Consider the following 15,775-nt stretch of genomic DNA (forward strand, 5'->3'; position numbering starts at 1 on the left):
AGGGGCCAGCTGTCTAGAGGGTAGAATAAATCAATACGTATTTGAGCTTAATTTCAGCCCGGTTCTCCTTTCTAATGTAGGTAGTGTTGTCAGAGTTCGGTTTCAGAGAAAACAAAGTTAGACTTGTGTTTACAATTCTGCAGATGGGAACTCTGAAGTGAGTGTCTGTGGGTGAAGCTGGCAGGACATTTATAGCACTCTTCTATGCCTAGCATATGCTGTCTTGCCACAAGTAATATGTCTGAACAATTGCAACTGCTGATGTTTATTCTCCAGAAATCATATTTTTCAGAAATACAGCTGCAAATACTTAAAAGGATAGAGCTTGCCCTTAATATTTAAGCCACATCATCAGACCTCAGATGTGGTCATAGAATCACAGAATGGCTTGGTTTGGAAAGAACCTTAAAGATCACCTAGTTCCAACCCCCCTGCTGTGGGCATGGATGCCACTATCCCTTGGAGTTGCTCTCCTTTTTTTGTAAGCCTCCTTTAAGTACTGAAAAGTTACAATAAGGTCACCCCAAAGACTTCTCTTCTGTAGGCTGAACAGCCCCAGCTCCCTCAGCTTGTCTTCATAGGAGAGGTGCTCCAGCCCTATGGTAATCTTTGTTGCCCTCCTCTGGACCTCTTCTAATAGATCAACATGTTGTCTTTTGTCTGTGACAGGGGTAGAAGTACAGCATGGCTGGCAGTTTATGACCTGACTCCCACTGTTATACCTACACTGCTAGTTTGTCTATTGTACTCCTATAACTGCACCAGGAATGTCAGATCTAGATCAGTGAGATTCTCTGAAACTTGGTCGCTAATATTCACAAAATGTGTGTTTTATGCTGGAGTATGGTAGCAGAATTATTTTCAAGATAAACTAAAGATAAATCTACAGACTACAGAATTTACTGTATTTTCCTTCATAAAGCAGGAATCTTTAAAATATGGCACAGAAAATGGTATAACTAGGTAGCCTGTTTATCTCAAAAGCAGACATAAGGTTAGTGTAATTCTGCTGCATCTGTAGCCATGGTGAGATTTATAGAAACAGGGTCCAAGGAGAGAAAATTCCTGACTTAGTGATATGGTAGAATGCAAGACAAAATATATTTTTGTTGCTTCTTTCTTCTTTGTCATGTAGTACTACTACCAGTCCCTTACTATACAGTTTTCCACATTTCCTCCCTACCAATAAATTGTGGTGGAACCCGTAGAGTGCAACACCTCCTTGAGGCAAGATGCCTTGTTAAAAAGTCTTTATTATGTTCAGCATTGCCTCTCTCATCTTTCTTTGCAGTTTCTTCTCAAACTGTGAAAAAAAACAAAAAACAAAACAAACAAACAAACAAACAAACAAACAAAAAAAAAAACACAAAAATAGTACCAATTGTTTTAAGTGTATGCTGATTGTATTCCTTACAGATCGCATGTTTCAGGCAGCTGACAGTCATAACAGGAAATAACATTTATTTATTAAAAAGTAAATATCTCGGATTCTACTGAACTTTATTCTTCTCTAGTTCAGCTGTACAGTTATTGCATCACTGTCATTTCAGAAACTGACATATATAAGTGAGAAAATATTTTCAATATGGAGGAAATTTATATTTCATCATATATTTACCTGCTGCAACAAATTTTCTTTCACTTTAATTGCACCCTTTTATGCTTCTAGTCTTGTGCATGTTCTGAGGAGGAAGCATCACTGAGGAGGGAGTATTAATAGTCCAACCATGGCATTTGAGTGAAAAATCTGAAATAAATGCAGTGTAAAATTTTCTTTTTGAGATTAACTGATATAGTTGGATGAAATGTGCACATTTTAAAGAGTTCAAATCCTTCTTCATGTCTAAGATAGAACAGAAAATAACTTGAACGTGATTTCTGTTCATTTAACTTGGCTTGATTAGGTAGACAATATGAGAGGGAAAGCAATTACCCATGTAATGGGGTTGGAGCGTTAATGATGGAAAAAACGGTAATTGCTTCAAACTATTAGTGAAAGAAAACTTAAAATTCACAATCAAAACCTTTGCAGAAGATAGATGAGTGCAAGAACTATGCTAGTCTCTTTGGAAGAAAGATACCATTCATTTTGCCTTTGATAAGATAGCTTAAATTTTGTACTTTTAGTAGTCATTTTTATCAGTATTATTTACAGAAATGTTTTTGATACCAAACATAATTGAGGATGCAGCATCACGTGTGAATACATTGTCATTCCTATCATTGTATTTCAGAAACAGAAGGAGCAGCACAGTGTGCTTTAGTACTCAATGCTTCATTGAGTACTAAATGGTTATTCAAGTTCTATGTTGCCTCGAAGTAGGCACTGCTATAAAATTGATGTATTTAGAATAAATGATTCTTTAATCAGTCATTACGAAAAAAGTGATCAGCATGCACAGGAGACTTAGCAGTCTGGTTGGTGTGAGTCCATCAAAATTCTTATCTTCAAATCAAACGTCAGTGCTTTTACACTAGCCTGAGAAACCTCAGTAGTGGCGGCTGAACACTGTTGGCTTCCTTTTCCAACATTATCATCGTAAGGGAAGTAAGGACAGTGTTTTATCTGGAAATGATGTCCTGTCCTGTGGGTTTCAGAAGAATACTTGCTTTTTTTCTTGAAAAAATTGACTTTGACCTTTACATATAAAGTGAAATTGCTGTTCAGGTGGGATAAATTTTTTTGACATAAACAGCTGATGCAGTAAGACTTTGGTAGGCTCTATGCCGTACATCATTATTTCTTTACAAGCAGATTTAGCTAGTCAGATTAATTTTGTAATGATTGTTTATTAATTTCTTCTTCCTCTAAGTTAAGTCTTTAGAAGCAGAAGTGCTTTTCTAATCATAAAAATTCTCCTTTCCTGCTTCTTCCCACAGCCAAAAAGAAAAAAAAAAAAAGTAAAAGATAAGTGTACTAATTTTTCCTCAAGAGGTTCTGCTGAACTGTGAGAGTAGTCAGGGCAGACAGAGTCTTCTGATGACTTTCTGATTGCAGGAGCTACTATAACAGATGTTATTCTTGTTCCTACATGAGGAAGGGAAAGATGACAGCTTTGACAACACAATAATTTCAATAATCTTGCTTTAATTATACAGTGCTTGCTGTAAGCTCAACCACATTTTTTAGACTGAATGGAGGTTTTCCTGTCAATTATAACTTTTAAGTCCACTTAAAAGGTGTATATATTTTTAACAGACATTATTTGCAGTATAGCTTATCTTCATCATTCCATTTGACAAATTATGTTAATTACATACATTCCATCCTGCATTTTCAGCAGAGCTAATTGCTATTAAGAAGATAAATGTGAGAATGGTGCTGTAAAGAAACAGTCGAGTAAAGACTTCTGGAACTCAAGGCAGACTAGTCTCAATGGCTCTATTATTCCCAGGTGACAAAAATGATGTAAGACATGACAACATATTTGCTGATCTGAAGTGTATTGAAGTCAATGGAAGGATTCTCATTGAATTCAGTCTGGACCAGAGCCACAATAAATGTTGTAATAGACTTGGACCCACTGACCTAATGCAACTTGGAAAATAATTCCTGCATTTCTAAGTTGTAAAACATAACAGTTCTCTCCCATCTAATTCTCACTTTCTTTCTGTTCTTTGGGATTTCTAATTTTGAAATTTCTGGCTGTGCACACCAAGCAATTAGATTAATTATATTCATTTTCTGTAATTATGTGGTATCTTTTTATTTTTGTTATGTCTACAAAGACTAAAGAAAGTATTGTTTTTGGAATTTTTCAGTTATCAACATTTCAAATCAGATAACTTACTCTGGGAAATCAAACAGAGAAGGGATGGCATACCCGGCTGACATTTCTTTAGAATTGTTTTATAGATGCAATGTTAACAAAGGCAATTTCTTAAAACATGTAAGGGAGTAGTAAAGGAGCTGTAGTTGTATGCCTATTATGGACAAGAACGGCATGTACTATAAATAATTATAAACAAATAATTATAAACAGTACTCAGGAGTATTCTGTTTTATGCTCGTATAATGCAGTGACCTTTTTATAGCTATGCTGGCATTTTTCTTATTAATTCATGTGCTGATAAAATTTACGTGCAAGCATTCCCCATCCATTGCAGCTGGTTTGTAAGCCTACTGGTAGACATACCTCTGACCAATACATTGTATCATTCAAAATCTCCCTACTGACTTGCTGAACTGCATTACAATAAATAGATATTTTTCTTTTGTTAAAATCTCTCTTAAAAGCTTGTTAATCTTTTATAAATTAAGAAATTTATTTAAAAAGCATGATTCTGTAAGAATTGTCCTCCAGCAAACAGTTTAAGTGCACTTTTTTTTTTTTTTTTAATTTCAGTATCTTCAGAATTATTGGTAGTGCTTATTTATTTGAATTCAGTGATTCAGATGAACTAGTCCTTTTTATACACAAAGCCATAAACCCATAGATCTGAAGAGCATAATCTCTTCTACTTATTAAAGTAATTTTGAGTGTTTATTGGAAATTTTCATTTCGAGACTTTAAACTTAAAATTGTACTTAATACAGAAATTGAACTGAATTCTCAGAGGAAGTGTTTGCCTGACATACGCTTATAGTGTAGACCATAAGTCTGCAGAGTTAGAGCTGTGATACACATTGTTCCATATGTGCCTTTTCCCACTGAGGCAATGCTCATATTTACCTCATACTGCAGCTTCAGCTGTTGTGTTCTCAGCTTGTGTGAGATAGAGTGCAGAGATCCGGTATGAAAACAAAAGTGAATCAGCTTGGCAGTATGGATGTAGACAGTATACATCGCATATCCTCTCTTGTGGTAATATGACTTAAAAATCCATATAAATGTTTGCCCATTTAAATGTTTGTGCTTTTAGGAGACAGGAGTCTTTCATATTAGTTACAGTGATGTTTGTAAGCATATATATACTGCAGTCACTACTTTTTTTCTAAGTATCAGAAACAAGATTTTCTTAGTATTAGTATTGCAATGTACCTTCCTGCAGAGAGTTTTTCAGTATTTAAACATTATTGCTATACAATTTGATTTTTAATGATTTTGGGGGGAGGAGCCAAAAGTCAGTTTTCTGCAATTGATTATAAGTAAAAAATATTTTTGATGTTTTATGTTATTTTGAACAAATGATGAATGGATACATATATTAGCTAACATACAACTGCTTGGACTGAAAAATAAAAAAGGCATTCTAACAAATTACTGGACTTAAGTAGAGATTTTTGTTGAATGGAAGAATCCACACAACTGTAAATAGATCCTATATTCTTAATCAGGAATTACTTAACTTCTAAATATCAGTTAAATATGCGTTTGCTTACTAAATTGGTTTGGATTGAAGAATGATACATATGTAATCTTTGTGTGTCAATCCAGCTCAGCTCTGTCTGGGTATCTCTGATTCAAGTTAGAAAGTTCAGAAGTTCTTTAAATGTTCTTTATTTTCTCAGTAGGATTACTAAATTATGAACTTGTTTACTTGTTTAATTTGATTTGATCTGATCTAATACTAGGCAATCCTAGTAATGATCTATCCTAGGCAAATGCATTAATTTACCCAAATAAGGAAAGAATAACCACTCCAGACCTTGAAAGTTATATCATATAACTGGTGCAAAATAGGTATACCTCAAGTGATTAATATTCACTTATTTTGACATGTGATATTTAAAAGAAGACTAATTTGCATTCTTTTTGGTCCAGCTGATGTCAGTAATAATATTTACGACATTCCTGAACTTGTGTGGTATTTTCATCCCATGAAAGGCTTTGCTGAAGTACAGGGTGCGTGCAGAGAATATTTGGACTGGTGTTTGCCATGTTGTGTATTGGGCTGACATCTGCCATTTTAATGCCAGGAAAGTTGTACTTCCAGTGCACAATATTTCATACTTGCTGATTAATCTTCTAACAGCAACATCTCCCCATTATTCTCACCTTACAGTTTTCTCAATGCCCACATGTTTCAAGGAATACTTCAAGACCCTGTAAAATCTGTAATCTAGATAGCACATTGGAAACGACAATTATCAAAATGGATTTTCTATGTTCCTCAACCGAAACATTATGCTTAGGATCATAAAAATAAGAATGTGCATAGAGTAATGCTTAACGAACTTATGACAACTCAAACCACCCAACAGTCCCTACTTGGTGGCAGTGCCATCACATGATTTTGGCCTTATTTAGTCATATACACATCAACCTCTTAGCCAAAATATGGTATGATAAAGTATTTGAAATCATTGAAGAAACTTTTTTGCCATTTAGTGGGAAAGAAAAGAACAAAAAAAGAAAAAAAAATCTTTTGTAAAGAAAAAAATATTTGTCAACCAGTGAAACAAATATCCCATTTGTGAATTGTGGCTAAGAAGTTGCAAGTAAGTAAAATGGCAGATTTTTTTTTTCTCTTTGTGTTTAAATATTGTGTAGCAATGAAAACTTTGTTATTTGTGTTTTTGTCTATGCTAAGCTCCCACTCTCAAACATATTATAGAATTAAGATATAAAGTATGTCAGTGTTTAGTATCTATGCTGATAGAATCAAAAATATTTTTAGTAACAATAAATAATCATTTAGTTAGTACATTTTATGCAAAAATGCAAGACATAGGACATATTTGCAATCGTATAAATTAAATTAATGACAATGCCATTTTTTTAATGCTTTCATCTGTAAACACAGCACTTGTGTTCATGACTATTGCTCAGCAGCTGTGTTCAATCACACAGAAAGAAAGGGTAATATTTGTTAGACTATGTTAGATTGTGAGCTGCATGAATATGTAAGTAATAATGTGCTTACCCTAAGTGGTGAGTCACTAAACACTGTGCTTACTGTGGTCTTTCATCATGTCAGGTCACAGAAACAAGCTGTGGAAAATTGAGATGCATTTGTTTTTTTTGGCATTGTTTTAACATGTATTGTTAAAACTGTTTTAAATTTCTAAATACTTGTCAGACAATAAAGTCTTTTTAAACTTAGATTATCACTTATAGTGAATAAAAGGAAAAGGTATATGTATTTTTTTTCACCATTTATGGTGTGTAAACAGACCAGGCTTTTTAAACTGTGTGTTGGTAATTCCACCTAGTCACAGACAGTGCTATAGGAACTAATGCTTCATAATGCAATTTCTGTTTGTGTGTGCAATTTCAAAGTATTTCACTTTTATGCACACCAATTATCCATTGTCAGTGGTTTGTATCATTGCATTTTGGCATAACAGTAATAGTGCGATTTGAATCTCAGTAGTGTAGCTCATAAGCAAATTCCTATCAGTATTTAAATGTTCTGTAGAGCACTGGGACATGGTGTTTCAGGTTTCTAGGGAAAACTCTGTCTTGGTGTGAATTTTGTCTTTGTTAATGTTCGTGCTAGAGAATAATCAAAAGAAGAGAGACCTGAATCTTTAACACATCCCCAGAATATTTCCTTAAATCCTTTCTTAATACATTTTGAACACTAGGAATTAGGATTTAGATTTATAATTAAGGTACGTATCTGTTGGCATTTCCAGTGACTCTGGAGACATTTAACTGAACAGAGTCTTTCCTCAGTTGATTCCTAAACATAGAAACCAAACAGGCAGTAAGTACAGGAGGCAATGAATGAAGAAGACACTCAGTTAGTATGTAGCAGTCATAAATATTTATTATTTCAGTTCATTTGCTTTTCTCATTGCTGCTGTATTCTCTACTTCTCAGCATGGTTATGGTGAGTTACTTAACCACAAATAGAAACAGGGGGATCCAAAGGATGTTTTACCTTCCTTCTTCTGATTTAATTTCAGCAGGCAACAGGGTAGTAACAAGGTAGCGAGCATTTTTCCTAGGGCTCAGCCTTCTTCAAGATATGGGACAAGCTAGAGAAAAGATTTCTTGCACATATGTCCTGAGAAGACCTGAGTTACAGCCTCCTTGAGAAGGTGGTAATATGAAGCAATCTAGCTATGACTCCTTCGATGTTCTAAATGCTGATTGTGGGCAGCTAATCTACAGTCTGTGCTCTGATAATTACCCTGTTCAGGTTTCATTTCACCTAATATAGTCAAGCAGACATAATTTAGTCCACCTCTGTGTTTTGGTTCCCTGTACTCTTCTCTATCTATATAGGGTTATTCATCCCGTCATGAAAGTGGTCTCAGATAGAAGGTATCATCACTTCTGAAGTTGCCTATTTTTTTAATTAACTGTAAAGGAAGCCAAGTTTGGAAGATTGGCTTAGAATAAAAGTATGGTTTTTAGATTGGCTCAAGTTTGTTGAACTGAACCCTTCCAGAAAGTGTGGAAGAGAAGAGCAAACAAACATTTTTATGTTTTATTCTGTGTTCAAGTGTTAGCTGGGATGTTAAAGTTAAGTAGTTTCTTATACTTTTTCCAGGTGCCCTTCAGAATGAGCAGCATTGCCTTACTCTATATATTTAGTTGGAGTCCTGCCAATTGTTCAAGATAAATCATCACATATTATGTAATGTAGGAATAGTGAAAGATATTGGGAAGTTAAAAAAGTCAGATCTGCAGTATTTGTGAACCTAAAAACTCCTTTCATCAGAGAAATGATGTTACTATTCTACTCAATATTATTGCTATAAAGAGGATTTAACCATTGTTTTGTGAGACCAGTTGGTTCACCCCTACTGAAGAAAAAATGAAGACAATCACTGTCCACAAAGAGCTTTAAATGTGAAATTGAGAAGTTGATACTTAAGTCTCAACTTGAGTAGGTACAGCGTTAGCAAATTTGGAGAAATGTGTTTCAATTTGTGTTTTCTTGTATGTCAGATATATGTATTAAAATTACAGTGAATTGAAACCCTGGAAAGCCTTGTCTGAATATAGGCTGGCTTTCCATACATAATTGTTAAGCATTGGAATGGGCTGCCCAGGGAAGTGGTTGAGTCACCATCTCTGGAGGTCTTTAAAAGACATTTAGATGTAGTGCTTAGTGATACGGTTTAGTGGAAGACTGGTTAGTGTTAGGTCAGAGGTTGGACTTGGTGATCTTGGAGGTCTCTTCCAACCTAGATTTTGTGATTCTGTGAAATGAAAACCTAAACAATCTTTAATCAGAATGAATTTAAATCCTTTTGTAGGTTTTAACTAATGCTTCTGCTAAGATAATAATATTGTGATGGCATAAGGCCTGTCCTTCCCACACTGGAAAAACATACAGTAAAAATACATCGTTTTTCATTTGTTGTATCAAAGCTTCATTTTTAGGTATGTAATGGCCAGTAACTATTTCCTTTCAGACAGATAACTTAAAAATACTGCCATTCTTAGCCATTGCTGTAAAAATGATGACATACCAGAATCAAGTAGTACTCTGGGCTAACAAAGCATGTGGAACAGTGTTATGTGATCCTGTTCTTAGGTCAAGCTACAAAACAAATTGTCTTGATGATTTTTACACCTTTTACTCATACTGGACCAATGTGGAATAAATTACTACAGGACCAGCAAAAACAAGGCTTTTGAATCCAGTAAGAGAAAGCATGAAGTGATACGCTGCAGAAATATTAGACCGTTTAAGAAGGAATTTTGACTCACATTGCAAAAGTTTGATTGTGCTTTAGTTTTAGTAATTAAATATAGTCTTAGCAATTACTAATTGAATCAGGTTATGATTTTCCTACTTTGTGCTCTGGAAGGGTTTCATCCCATTCTCCACACCAAATCTTGTTTAGCTGTTTCTTAAACACAGGTAAGAACTGCCAAACAGACCAAAAGAATTTTCACAGAACTTTTTCTCTGACACCCAGTAGCAGTATGTAGAATTCCCCCCCATGTCATTTACTGCCAGATTCTGACTGTCTTTAGGGACTTCCTTAGCCAAGATTGCATGCTGGCCCACCCTACTTAATAGCCAGCAATGGACCAATTCTCTAGTAATTTTATGGTCCTTTTTGGAACACAGTTTTATTGTTTTCTTTTGCTACTTCCTGTGTCACAGTATGCACCATATGGAAAAAAGTGTGATTTGTTGTTAAACCTACCCCTTGCTAATTTAAATACGTGGCCCCTTACTACAGGAGAGGGGGATGGCCCAAAACTACATTCTTCCACACCAGTGTGATCTGTGTGAGAAGAACTGCAATTCTTGTAGTGTTAGCCAGCCAGGAGGGTTGGGTGCAAGGAGCAGAGCAACAATCAGTGTCCCTCAGCCTGACCTCATGCTCTGATGTGCAAGGTGCTCAAGACTGTATGATCAATCACAAGCTTTTCTGCATAAATTATAAGTAGTGGAGAAATTTTATAACATTTCGAAGACATGTAACTTCTTGAATATTAGTGTATTTGAATGTAGGTATGAAACGTGGCTTGGTTTGTCACCTGTTAGAAGTCTGAGCTTTTTAGCCACTGTTGACATGCTTGGATTGCTCCGTCCATAATGCATGGCATGAGTGGCAGAGGGAGGACATTGCAGTGTCACCTGTGAGGCTGGGGACTTGGATTTTGTCTGGCTAGCTTTGGATCCACAAAGATTTGATGAGTCTGTTATTCATATTATTTTGAAGTGTATTTGCAATAAACAGTAACATCAGTTTCACCCTGTGAGAGAATATGCACGGTTCTCATTTTTATTAAATTTTCCAGTTTTCCAATTATAGTTTTCCAAGTTCTGTGTTATTGGCATTGCAACAGGGGGTCACTATGTTCCACATGTAACATATGTGTGTTTCATTTTTAATAAGCAACTTGCCAAAAAAAAAAAAAAAAAATGCTTACAAACTCTGGTCTTATAACTCTACGGATCTTGGTAATGCTTTCTCCTTTCCTGCGTTTAGTTTAAAGCTGCAATGTTAGTCTAGTGAATACTCATTATGTATGTGAGAACCCTTCTTTGTATTTAGCCCATTTTTATTTGTTGTCAGTTCCAGGTAGTCAGCAGTAACATGCGACTTTTGAGTTTCTTTTACACATATTTTGCTACTTCCCACAGCAGAAGAGTTTTATCCATTATCCAAGTTGGTTTTGTGTATTTCATTCTTTTAGGATTATCAAGGATTTGCTCTAATCTTTTAAAAAGTATCTGGACTGTTACTGTACTTCTATTCAAATTTTGTCTTGACTTGTACTTTTTTTACATACCTCCACTAAATCTCTCAAGTATCATGAAGTATGCTTGTTCAAGTAAAGATCAGTAACACATGAACAGTTGAATTCTTCAGGTTCTAGGAGGGATCATGGGAATATCTGTGTAGATAGATATCTTTTGTGAATCTTGTGCCACTGCTATAATTTATGCAATGTACTTTAATGCGTTTCCAGAATCAATTACAGATTTTTCAGAATGGAAGGAATATTATAATTAAAACATGCTTCAGTGAGCTCAAATATGCTAAAACACCCATCTTTTTATCAGTAGTTATGATTTTTATCTTTTTTAAACATGATACTTCAGCTGTCCTTCATTAACAATTACACTGTTGAAAAAAGAACATAGTCAAAATTAGCACCAATCTGGCAACCTTCATAAAAAGCCTATGGATTTTGTGCGACTGAAACTCTGAGTAAAGTACCCCACTGCCTTGCTGGGAGTATTTTGTGAGGCTTGTGCCACTACCTGAATTATGAATGATTATTAGGGATACAGCTTGAATTTTCATGCTGTAAATGGGCAGCAGACTAGAACGTGACCATCTTTTAACAAAAGTTTCTAAATGTTATTCATGGATCTATTTTTGAACATTAATACAAATTAAATAACGTGTAGTCACGACAAAATAACTTCACTGACAATCCTTATATGAAAGTAAGAAATTAAAGCAGATACTATGTTATGTCATAAAATAAACCATAATGTTCAACAACAGTAGTAAAGAAGCTGAGAGATTTCTTCTCCCAAAGAATGACTTCAGAAATAAAAGTTGTATGCTTAAACATCTTTATATATATATATATATATATTGTTTTTCAAAAGGTCTCAGTTTAAACTGATTTTTTTAATCCCATCTTTTACAATCATGATAATTTTTAATAGAAAAAAATGATACTACTTCAGATATAATGGTTTTGTATACCTACCTTTAGAAAATAAGGTGATTGCACTAATGCTTTTTCTATCTTCTTGGTGAATTGACCACAAAACAGTTTGCTCATAAGAGAGAATCATTTGAAAATATTCTATAATCTTGTATCTTCTAGAGAGAATGTTTTATGATAATGCATATGTTTTCTGAAGTCTATAAACTTTCCTTACACAAGCTGTTGACCAGTGCCAAAGGGTGATGTTCTACCAGGCACTGAAGAGACAGGAAATATTAAAGACAGTAGCAGAAAATAATAGAATAAGGTGATAAATGCTCATTTTAGGAGTAAAATAATTTTTTTCTTTCTTCTTGCAAAAGCTTTTATGCATTGTTTCTTCTGCAATTCATAAGCATGAGGGAGATATAAATAACCCATGATGCTCACTAGTAAAAGGGGGTGAAATATTTTGAGAAGTGTAGCTTGTACCTTAAGTAAAAATGCTTACACCTAGTTGATTTGTATATAAAGCCTTGGCCAACGTAGTGGATTTTTAGTTGGATTGCATGGAAAAAAATCCAGCTGTTTAATATCATCCAAAAACAAAAATAGACACTTCATGATTAAGGAAAGCTGCAAGACAGATTTTCCAGGGATTGTGAAACTGTGTTCCTTTTACAGTTAAATCCGTTATATCTGCCAGATATTATCAAATAATGGAAGATTTATTTAAATTGCTAAAACTGGGATAGCATAGAGTATTTATACAGAATTGTTTAAGCTCATCATCATAATTGAAACAAATTCTTGCTTTTACGCATCTGGAATTCCCAGCTGTGGAGGCTGCTACTGAGGAAGACTGCATCAAGGGATTTAGTTCCATGTCCGGGCAAACTTCACTCTGCGGTAAAGCAGGGAGACCAATGGCTAAGCAGTGGTATTTCCCACATGGAAAGGACACCCAGAACTCATTTTACCCTTGGATATCCTAGTTTACAGTTACTTTTATTGTGATTCTTAGTCAAAAATCTTAGTGAAGACTTTCAGGAGGCTTTGCTAGCTGTGTCTGTAGAAACTTATCATCAGGCAAAGGAGGATGAATAAAAGGGAAACACAGATGTATCTCAAATTAAAAAAAAAAATAGTTAGCTGTCAGACTGATATGTGATTGATCGTGTTAGCTTTTAGGCACAAACTTAGTAGTGCATGATAAGGCTGCAGTAGAGAAGCCAAAGTTTTAAACCTATGAGTTTGGCTTACTAGGATATCTTGCTGGCTTTACATTTCATGTGTCTATAGCACTTGCTAAAATTATTTATATAGGCTTATAAAGGGGTAGGGGAACACTTCCCATTTAAGGGAAAAATTTAGAGGAAAGATTAAGACATTTGAAGGAAATTAAGATGGTTAAGAAAGTCAGACAGCTGATGCTGAAAGAGCTGACTAAGGCAGTGATAAGACTTGCAATAAGCTTATTTTTTAAATACCAAATTGACTAAGCCTTACATGAAATTTGAGGCAAAAGAACCTCAAGAAATGAACTGACTCTGAAGGATAAGATGGTCCAATGTGTGTAAGGATAGAAAGCATAAAAGCTCAGTAGATGCTTTGATTTGTAGTTATTCTGGTTAGAAATGTAATGCTATGTTTATTGGTATTGTAACTGTATATATGATAAATACAAACCATTTAAAATAAGTTTTCTGGAAAGAGGAAGAAAAGAAAATCTAGAATTACAACCTTTTCTGTATTTCATATTTCAAAATGTTGCTTAGAAGCTTTGTAAAAAAAAAAAAAAAAAATCCCTGAAGGCATTTTTTTCCCTAGCTCAGTGAATCATGAATTATTCCATAGCATTGATTCTCTTACTCCCTGTGGGTGGCAATTTTCCCATTTGTAGTAGTTCCAAACATTGTGTTTCCCTTAATGGCAGAAAAATTGCATGATGAATCTGTTTCATATTAAGTTTTGATTAAACACAGGCATTTGTGATAATTTTAGTTACAATCTGCACTTCACAAAAATTACATTTTCATCTAACAAATGGAGTGAAACTTATTGTTTCACCTCATGCTCAGAAGAATGCATCTTTTGATAGTTGCGGTAAAGTTTCTTTGGTAGTTATGTCACCCTATTAAGCATAACTTCCTGTTAAAAGTGCCTTATTACTTATGGTGGATGGAAAGAAAAAGAAAGCTCAGATTTTGAGGATTTGTACTGTGGATGAAATCTCTGTTTAGGAACAAGGATGCTAATACATTTCCAAAACTTGGTTTGGCTTTTGACTGAGAAGTTAGGGAAGCAACTCCGGATATCTAAGCTACTTTTTAACTTTGCCCTTCGGGAAAGTGCTAGTTGGCATGACCAGGGATTATCCATGTAAAAGGAGGTAATAGATTTGGAGCAGACAATGAGAAGGAAACAAAATTTACTGTTTTAAGCATCCTGGAACTGAACCTACAGAAACTAGTCCTTGAAATTGCTGAACCATCAGAGATATAGAGAAAAATAATCCTTACGGGAAAAACTCATTCTTTAAGGACAAATTAGCCACTTCATTCTCCTTCTCCTGTGCCAACTGACTTGTGGTGAATAACTGTGAAAATCTCCACCCCATGTAATCTGGGAATCACTCAGATTAAAATAAGTGATAGGTTCATTCTTAGCTGAGTGAATGTCAATGAGCCCTAAGAGAATTTTGAGAATCTGGATAGTCTCCCACTGAAATAAGAGCTTAAATTCCTTGCATTTCAGTAGTGCAAAATCAATGAGAAAATAAAAAAAATGGCCCAGTGACTTAGTTTTACAGTTGTTCTTTGAGTTTTGTCCTTCTTTGCCACTGACATAAAGGTAAAGTTAAATGTCTTGTATCAGTGATTTCTTTTAGCCCTGAAAGTGCAACAGAGCTCAGCAGAACATTCTGTTTCTTCTCTTAGGCATGCTTATATAATGGTAAATCATTCCCTGTGTTGGATAAGTATGTGGAATGGTCTTCTCTCAGCCCTGCAAGTACCTTAGAAATGTAAACATGGAAAGCTTTGGTGCATCCTTTCAGTAAAAGAAGATTCCTGCCTACTGGGAGATTTTTTTTTCATCATTGTGTGAAATTCTGGTATGGATATTTATAGCTTAGTTTTACGTTTTACAGCTACAGAAATAAACTGTTAAATAAATATACTGAGAAGTCACAGACAGGTCTAGAGGTTCTTAATATGGTGATAAATGCACTCCATTTCCTATCAGTTTATTTGCGCAAAAGATGGTTTTGGACAAAATTTTAGCCAGAAGACTTATATTATGCGAGGTGAGTAGAATTTTTAGAATGAGGCTTTGTTTTCCAGTTATTTGTATTATATTCTTTGATCTCTTCTTTTAATGATACATACATTGGAATTTAGGTGACTTACAAGATGCTGAGGATACCATAGTTAACTCAAGCGAACAGACTAATGAACTGCTTCTGCTTGATGGGCTCATTATTAACGAGAAGCTGGGTATAATCTGCAAAGCAATGGAGCTATCTTTTCCAAGCCAGCATTGTACAAATGTAGTCCACATGGAAACTATTAAGTTATTCTGGTTGTTACACTCATGTTGATTTTTTTTTTCCATAGAATGTGTTTGTTTGGTGTTGTCTAGACCAGTCTACTTGTTTTCACTATAGCATATTAATTTCAACGTGATTAAATCACAAAGTCTATATACCAAATCCTTGCTGCAGCTTGATAATGGTACAAGTAAGAACAGTATCTGTACAAAAAACTTGAATGGATTTAACTAAGAGGAAAAATAGATTAACT

The 15,775-nt window shown here is 34.7% G+C and overlaps 1 protein-coding gene across 1 annotated transcript in view; it reads left to right on the forward strand.

Annotated features, from left to right (window-relative positions):
• COL21A1 (collagen type XXI alpha 1 chain) overlaps window positions 1-15,775 on the forward strand; it is a 116,654-nt gene that overhangs the window by 73,643 nt on the left and 27,236 nt on the right. The window lies entirely within an intron of this gene.

This window comes from Aythya marila, assembly GCF_965140915.1.
Source record: "Aythya marila genome assembly, chromosome: 3".
In the NCBI taxonomy this organism is placed as follows: Eukaryota; Metazoa; Chordata; class Aves; order Anseriformes; family Anatidae; genus Aythya; species Aythya marila.